Source organism: Macaca mulatta, chromosome 6 (genome assembly GCF_049350105.2).
Source record: "Macaca mulatta isolate MMU2019108-1 chromosome 6, T2T-MMU8v2.0, whole genome shotgun sequence".
Lineage (NCBI taxonomy): Eukaryota > Metazoa > Chordata > Mammalia > Primates > Cercopithecidae > Macaca > Macaca mulatta.
Genome location: NC_133411.1, coordinates 179,015,861 through 179,024,988, shown reverse-complemented (window position 1 = coordinate 179,024,988; position 9,128 = coordinate 179,015,861). Strand labels below are relative to the sequence as shown.

Here is a 9,128-nt window from a genome sequence, read left to right as displayed (position 1 = left end):
CCATCCGGGGGCTCTGCAGACTTCTTGACTACCATTTTGATGAATGATGTGGGGGATCACCTAATGCCCTTGGAAGTGAGATGCCACCACGTCACCTAGGGCAGGTTGCCAAACTTCTCTGGGACTCAGTTGGCTCACCCGTAATATAAAGGCAAGAAGGAGATCCCATTTCAGGGCTCAGGGCTGGAAGTGGAATATGCAGGGAGCGTCAGGGGTGATAATGGCAAGTACAAAGGCTCAGAGGTGAAAACAGCATTGGCTGGCTCAGGATTCCAGGCAGTTCGGGATACTCAGAGAGGGACGGCAGGTGGGCCGTAGCTGAGACTACAAGATGGGCAGGCTCCAATTCTGAGGCTGAAATCCTCTCCTGGCTTCTGAAGCCCAGGGATGTTGGAGGGAAAAGAAGTTCCGACACCAGCTGAAATGATTGTGACTGTGCCCTTTTGTTCCCAGCACCCCTGGGGCTTAGAGCTGGGTTCTCAGAGGACTGAAGGTTAGCAGAGGGAAGGAAACAGCTTGGCTGGACTGGGAGGAAGATAATTCGAGGGTGCAAGGCCCCAGGGCAGTACCTCCTCCTCCTCCTCTGTACTCTGGTCCCTTCTCACACACACACACACCATTATGTGGCACTCACAGTGGGCTGATTGTGAGCGCCAAGGACCCAGTGCAGGGGCCGGGCTGGAGCAAAATTCTACTAATAATGGCCACTCTTCATTAAGGGCTTGCTGCACACCAGCTGCGAGGCTAAGGACTTCCCCAGCTTTATCTCACTTAATCCTTACCAGGCTCTGCAAGGTATGGATGATGCTCCCTCTTTCATGAGGAACTAAGGTTCAGAGAGGCTGAGCACTCTGCTCAAGGTCACACAGCTGCCAAGCAGCAAACCAGGGTCCAGCCACGGGTAATCCAATCCCAAGGCCTTCACTAATGTGCTCTCTGTAGCTCTTTCAAATGTCTATTCCCCTTAAACAGGCAATGGAAGTAGGGTGGAAACCCCAAAATCCCCTTTTCAAGCTCCCTTAAGAGTTGATCCCTCTTCAAGTCCAGTTAGTTCAACATTTAAATGAGTGATTTCCATAAACACTGTTTTTTACATTCAATACTCTAAGATATGTCACCTATCTGAAGATGCACCATTGGTTTAATGATGCCTTTCAGAGAGGAAATATAAAGGAAGAGCACATTAGTGTAATGGACTCGGATTTCTCCCACTTTACATCATGGGAACATGAGCATCTTAGAGTGGAGGAAATGTTGGGTCAGACTCTGTGTTAAACACCAGCGACAAAATATGAAGAATAAGACTCATGGGCAAATTCATGCTCCAGCTCTTCTTTCAAGTAGCCAATACATTTGGTATCTACTTTTTATTAAAATGTCATTTACATAGAGTGTCATCCACACATATTAACTGAGTTACTTCATATCTCTACACCCACGTAGCCACCATCTTGTCAATGAATATTTATTAAGCACTATTTTTCAAAGGCCAGAAATACAATTGGGAGCATCATTAGCAAGGCCTCCTCCCACAATGCAGTGGAAAGTGCAGGGAGGCAGAAAGATCAAGCACGCAAAGACGTCCACAAAATTATTGCAATTGTGCTGGTATCATAAGAAAACCACGCGGTGCACAGAGATCAAGAAGAAAGGAGCTTCCATTTTAAATAGGGTGGTCAGGGAGAGTCTGTCTTGTGCAGGAAGCTGGAAACCTGAAAAATCAAAGTGTGGTGTCCCCAGGGAAAAACATCCCAGGCAGAGAGAACAGAAAGTGTGAAGTTGCTGAGAAGGCAGACAGCTGGCATTAGAGAAGACTCATGTAACTGGTGGACATGGGCAATGGTGAGAAGCACCTAGAGAGATGGGCACTGGCCAAGTCAGCCGAACACGTGGGGGCATTGGGATTTGCTTCTCTGCCAGGTGTGTGCCATAGAGGGATTGGTGTTATGGGCAGCAGAACAGAGAAGATTTCATGAGGTGTTCACTTCCCACTGCCAGGTCAGCTGGACATGGGAAGGGCATTCCAGGGAGGGCTCTGGGTGTCCGAGGGCACAGTGGTAGGAAGCAATGATGCTTGTTCAAGTGCCTCCCCAGCGCCCTGCATGGCTGGAACCTAGAGGAAAAGGGTACACAGAGGGGAGCTGGGTGGGCAGTGTGAACAGTGACGCAGAAGAGGCACCCACAGACCTGTCCCTGGTGGGCACGAAGGGAGTTCAGATATTATCCAGAAAGCAATGCTTCAGAAAGATCCTCCGTGCAGTATTTAAAGTGAATTGGAGACATCACAGACGTGGCATAGGATGAATCCCCAGAGGCACCAGGGGATCTCTGAAAACTGCAGTGGGTGGGTGTCCTGTGAGCATCACAGTGTGTGCAAAGAGTCCCATAGCACCTGTGCCTGTTCCTGCTGCCCTATTTGAGGAAAGGTGCTGTGTTTCATTTTGAGATCCATGGTGCCTGGACATAGCAGGTGCCCAGGAATAACTGAATGAGTGGATTCCCATCTCACATGTGCTCCTACCATCTCCTCTCCCCAGTCCATCCCCAGACACAGTGTCTCCTCCCTGAAAGCACTCAACACCCCAGATGCCCAGCCCCCCACCTCACCCAGGTGTACACAAAACCCTTACTGGTCACAGCGTTTAGACACACTTCTGCTCAAATCTTGGCTGTGTTGCGTGCTTGCAAGGTAGTGAACCTCTCTGAAGCTCAATTTCCCTATTCTCTTAAGTGGGGGTAATAATAGTGCGAACTCCCAAGGTTGTGGAGAAGATTCAACAAGTGAATGCAGACTTCCTGGCCACAGTGAGCTCTTGTTAGGAGAGTAAGATGGCAGGGGGAGCTGTAGGCCTTCCCCGTCCAGTCCTGGCCTGCCACTGCCACCCATAACAGAATAGAATCCACCGGAAAGGCAGAAGCACAGGCTGTGGACATCGGTATATGATATTTGTGTCTCCTGTGTCTAGTACTACAGGTTGGCGGTTTTTCCAAACCTGGTATTAATCTGCAAATCAATCCAAGTGATATAATGAGAATGGGACTATCTATATACCCCCAGAAGCCAGGACTCAATCAAATGCTTCTATTTTTGAAAGAAGCACTCTAAACAACTTTTCTTAGGACTATATTAAGACTAACAGGCTGGTCACTCCTCACCATCACTTCCTGCAAGTCCTTGAAAGTCTCCCTGGCCTGAAGTGAGTGACCCAAAATGTGTGGGTCTTCCTTGGGCCAGTAGGGGCACCCAGGGCTGAGCTGTGGTCACCAGGGATCCAGTGCTGGGAGAGAAGGTGGATCTTCATGTGACTTTTGCATACAAGTCATATGAAGTGTCAAATGATGGACTGGTGCTAAAACCCTCAAGGCTGGGCCCCCAGCTCATCCAAATACATGTGCACATTATAGACAGAGACATTTAAGAGTCCTTTGGGATGAGAGAGGCAGGGTTTAAATATCAACCTTGCCCCTTATTTGCCACCTGATTTTGAAATATCAGTTGGGATTAAGGTAATGTGCAAATTAAAAGAGGTCTCAAATAATAGTGACTAAATAAAATAGACATTAATGTCTGACGGGCAACAGTCCATGACCGATATGGCAGTCCTTAGTGCCAGAAACCCGGGCTCTGCCCTGCATAGATCTTTCCAAAGATCTTGCACCTCACAGAGCAAGATAGCTGCTGAAACTCCAGCCCTTATGCTCACATTCTAGCAGGCAGAAAGAAGTAAGGAACAAGAAGGGAAAGTCTTCCCCTCCTAGCTCCTTTTAAGGACACTTCCTGGAACTGTATACATCATAGCAACCCAAACCCCCTTGGCCAGCCTTAATCACATGACCACATGTGGATGCAAGGGAGCTTAGGAAAGGTCATTATTCCGGTTGGCCATGTTTCCAGATAAGAATCAGAGAGTCTAGACCTAAGGAACAAGGAAGATCATGTATTGAGGGACAGCTGGCTGCTTCTGCCATCATGGGGCAAAATCACATCCTTTCTGATCTCTGCTTTTTCAATCTGTAAAATGGGATGAATAATAGTATTCATAGAGTCATTATGATAATTAACTGAGATTCTGTAATATACCAAGGACACTGTCTGGACTATGGTGAGCATGCATTATCTTTCAAGAGATACATTCTTGTGACTCATTGCTCTCACCTTTGATCTGCAATAAGAACCAGTAGAATTGCCGTTTCAAAACTCATCTCAGGCTGATTTAATGTCGTGTTATCTTAATGGCAATACCTGGTTTGCAAGGGGGACAGGGAGGGAACTCACAGGGGCACCACTGCGGGGTTGCCATTGTCCTTCTTTTACAGATCAGCACAGTGAGGTGCACAAATGTAAAAGACAGATGCAAGGTTACCTAGTTAAGAGAAAAAGCTAGACTTTGAGCCTGGTCTTCTCTCGAGCCTGGGCACCTAACACTGCATTATACTGCCAGTCTTCTGTGAATACCATGGGCAAGCATCCTTGTGCCCAGGAGATTCCAATGGGAAAGACTTCTCTTGGAAGGCATGTTTCATGCTGCAGGAACTTTCATAGCCAACCCCGTGGGCCCTAGCAGGATGCTGCCCAAACACCCCCCAGCTGCAGATGAGCTCGGGCGCCACATTCAGTATTCTCTGGGGAAGCCTGCAGCCCCTAGGCCATGGTGGGAGGCTACACCTCCCAGCGGGATGGGGGTCTTCTAGTGGTCAGCAGCCACCATGCTTCTTGGCACACAGTGCTGCAGTGCAGGTTTACTCCAGTCCCAGCCTGAGTTTGTGTGGGTAATTGCTCAGCATTATTCTTAAGATGTGACATCACAGGGCCTTACTTTTTCACAATTGCTACCTGTGGGTGCTGGTGCTGTGGCTGAAGTTCCGGGTTGGCTGAGATACCCAGAAGGAACCACAATTGCTCAGGGGCCTTCCACCTACAGGAGCCAAGGAAGCCAAGCCAAGGAGCTCTGCCAAGCCTGGCACCAACTCTGTCCACGAGGAGGGTTTGGTGAGCTCTGGACACTCATGCGCCATGAGACCTCAGCCCGAATGCAGAGGGTGCAGGACCAGACTTTCTTTGCAGTTGTGGCCTGGGAAGCTCTGAAAGACCTGCAGGGCAGTGGGTTAGAGGGACTGTAGGGGTATGGAAAGAAAGATCTGCTTCTGAGAGTCCTTCCTTGGGCTCTTGTCCTCAACTATCTCCTGGTGGCTCAGCCTGACTGAAGAATAAGGTGCCAGGAGGGGGAGGGAAGAGGAGTCCGAGGGAATTGGGGAAAGCTGAGGCTGAAGCATCCACCAGGATACCATTGTGTGTGTGTGTGTGTGTGTGTGTGTGTGTGTGTGTGTGTGTGTGTGTGTATGAGAGAGAGAGAGAGAGATTTAGGCAGAATTTGATGCTGCAGCCTTGGGGCAGGGAGACATCTCCTATATGCTATGATGTACACCCACAGTCCCTGGCTTCTAGAGCTGGTCATGCTTCTGAACTGTGGGACAATTTCTATCCAAAGCCAACCTTGGTCTGGGCTTACCTACTCCTTCTGTGCCCCCCATCCCACCTCCTTTCTGTGCCCTGCAACCACTCTGGCCAGCACTCATCAATATGTCTTCTCTGACCTGATTAAACTGCAAACTCCTTGAAGGCAGAGGCCATGTCTTATACCTGAGTCCACTGCATTAGCGCAGCACCTTGCATGTAGTAGCAGCGACTCAACGATGGCAAAAGAATAAATTCTCATCTGGAGGCTGTTCCAGTGTCATGTATATCTCTCTTCACCCTCACCCTGTAGACCCTCTGGCAGACCACATACCCTTGTAGGACAGGGGTGCTGACAATCTTTGGTACAAAGCAGGCCTGGGGCTGACTGGTGGTTCTGACATTTACATGCAATTGTTTACAAAAAAAAGTTGTGATTGATTGATAGTGTCATTCACTTATATTTTTTTCTTCACTTGCCCATTCATTGAATTTTCATGGGGTGCCTATGTACCCAGGCTCAGGGGCTGGTGCTGGGTTCACACAAGAGAGTACAGGCTATGATCACTGCTTGGAATGAATTCACCATCGGAAAATGACCACACAGCACATCTCAAGGGCAGCAACTTCAGGCTATGAGAGGAGCAGGGCAGGGACACCTAACCCAACAGGGAGAGGAGCATGTGGCGTCTTGCTGGACATGGCAGCTGAGCTGAGCGTGGACAATGTGTGAGAATCATCCAGAATGAGGCTGGCAGGGAGAAGACAACATGGGAAAAGGGTCTGTTCACTCCTGTCAGGGCAGCCCTGGAGTCCAGTGTATGACAGGGCAGAGCTGTCCCAGTAGAACAATTCTTCGGCGCTCTGGCTGGGAATTGGGTATTTTTCCTCCATGACTTTTGAGCATCCAGGCTCCCTGCTCATCTGGTTCTTGCCATAAGTAGTTCACCTTGTACCAGGTTGAAATGAGGCCTCCCTCCTCAACTGCCCCCATTCCTCCCCTCTTTCCTCCTGGTTTGGCACATACGTCCTTCAGGGAGCCTGAGGCAAGTAGGGAGGGGCCTGAGGGAGGCAGGAAGGATGGTGTGGACAGCCACAGCAACCTGGTTGCTAGGCTCTCCTCGTCCACAGAAATCCAAGCCTGTCAAATGCAAGCTTAGGTGCTCTGCCTTGCTGTTCCCACCTGTAAAATGGGGGTTAGATAACCACACTTCAATTAAATGCAATCTAACACCTATTTATTGAGCTTCTTTTATGTGCTAGGTACTAGGTTAGTTTTTGGGGGGACAGAAGTGAACACAGACATAGTTTCTACCCCACTGAGGTCTCAGTTTATCTTCTTCTAGCTCACTGCTTGGTCAAATCCTATCATCTTTCAGCTTAAATGTTTCTTCCTCAAAGGGGCTTCCTGACCTCTGATGGACAGTAGAGCCTTGTTTCTCTCTGGTAGTGCTCCTCCTTCCCATTAGAGTTGTAGTTATATCTTGATTTTGGTTGAGTATCCTTACAATCCTGTCTCCTTCAGTAGGCCATGTCCCATGGGACATTAGCTTAATATTTCATTTCTTGAGCTTGGCACATAACTGATCAAGCTAAAACATACTTGTTGAAAAAAAACGAAAGAATTGGGGAAGACAGATGTTAAATATGTGATTTCGAGTGGGAGGAATGTTCTCTCTACAAAAGAAACTTCCCTCGGGCTGCTTCCCTTTAGGATCTCCTGAGGTTATGTTCTTACCAGTGGTGCTGCTAGCTTCTTCTTTAGGGCAGGGACTATGTCTTATGGGACCCAGCAAGGTGTCTAGAAGAGTCAGTATTCAGAATACTAACTGAATGCCACCATGTGCCAGACACCATGTTAGGCCCTTTCTGATACATTCTCTCTTTTAGTTTTCAGTAAATGGTCCCTTGCACAGTTGAGATACTGAGGGCTTTCCATAACTGGCACTCCATAGAAGTTTATAGTTGATGAAATCACTAGGGTTGATCTAGTCTCGAGATTATAAAAGGCTTGGTCGGCAAAGCCTGAATCCTGTCCTCTTGCTCTCCTTCCCAGACTGCATGAGCTTCAACACTCTCTCCACCTTCTCTACCAACTACCAGTCCCTGGGCTCCATCCAGACTCCCAGCTACCGTGCCCGGCCGGTGAGCAGCGCAGCCAGCATCTATGCAGGTGCTGGGGGCTCAGGCTCCCGGATCTCTATGTCCACCAACTTCCAGGGCGGCTTGAGGTCTGGGGACCTGGTTGCGGGGATGGCCAGGGGTCTGGTGAGAATGGGAGGCATCCACAGTAAGAAGGAGACTATGCAAAGCCTGAACGACCGCCTGGCCTCCTACCTGGACAGAGTGAGGAGCCGGAAGACCGAGAACCGGAAGCTGGAGAACAAAATCGGGGAGCATCTGGAGAAGAAGGGACCCCAGGTCCCATTACTGGGGCCATTACTTCAAGACATTGAGGACCCGAGGGCTCAGATCTTCGCAAATGCTGTGCACAATGCCTGCATCATTCTGCAGATCGACAATGCCTGTCTTGCTGCTGATAACTTTAGAGTCAAGTATGAGACAGGGCTGGTCATGTGCCAATCTGTGGAGAGCGACATCCGTGGGCTCCACTAGGTCGCTGATGACACCAATGTCACTGGGCTGCAGCTGGAGACAGAGATCGAGGCTCTCAAGGAGGAGCTGCTCTTCATGAAGAAGAACCACAAAGAGGAAGTAAAAGGACTGCAAGCCCAGATTGCTAGCTCTGGGTTGACCGCGGAGGTGGATGTCCCCAAATCTCAGAACCTTGCCAAGATCATGGCAGACACTGGGTCCAGTACAAGGAGCTGGCTCAGAAGAACCGAGAGGAGCTGGACAAGTACTGGTCTCAGCAGATTGAAGAGAGCACCACCGTGGTCACCACGCAGTCCGCCGAGATTGAAGCTGCTGAGGTGACACTCAACAGAGCAGAGACATACACTCCAGTCTTTGGAGATCGACCTGGACTCTATGAGAGATCTGAAGGCCAGCTTGGAGAACAACCTGAGGGAGGTGGAGGCCCGCTACACCGTGCAGATGGAGAAGCTCAGTGGGATCCTGCTGCACCTGGAGTCAGAGCTGGCATAGACCCGGGCAGAGGGGCAACTTCAGGCCCAGGAGTACCAGGCCCTGCTGAACATCAAGGTCAAACTGGAGGCTAAGATGGCCACCTACCGCCGCCTGCTGGAAGATGGTGAGGAATTCAGTCTTGATGATGCCCTGGACAGCAGCAACTCCAACTAAACCACCGAAAAGACCCCCACCCACCAGACAGTGGACGGCAAAGTGGTGTCTGAGACCAGTGACTCTGAAGTTCTGAGACATTAACCCAGGAGAAGCAGGGTCCACTTTGGGGAGCAGGAGGCCAATAAAAATTTCAGAGAGCAAAAATAAATAAATAAATAAATAAATGAAAGGCCTGCATTTCATGGGCCAACATCTTTTTTTGTGTGTGCATCAACTAATTTGAGCACTACGCTGAGAAAGATTCTGTGGCTGTAGTGGGCTGGAGGTGACCCCCAAGACATATGTCCATGCTCTAACCCTTGAAGCCTGTGAATGGGACCTTATTTGAGTTTAAGAATTGGAAGATGTGAAAACTCGCATTTGCAGATGTAACTAAGTTAAAGATCTTGGGATGCGCTTATCTGGG

The 9,128-nt window shown here is 49.3% G+C and overlaps 1 pseudogene; it reads left to right on the top strand.

Annotated features, from left to right (window-relative positions):
* The first annotated feature begins 7,516 nt into the window (after nt 1–7,516).
* LOC700244 (keratin, type I cytoskeletal 18 pseudogene) lies at nt 7,517–8,803 on the top strand (annotated as a pseudogene).
* The last annotated feature ends 325 nt before the right edge of the window (nt 8,804–9,128 follow it).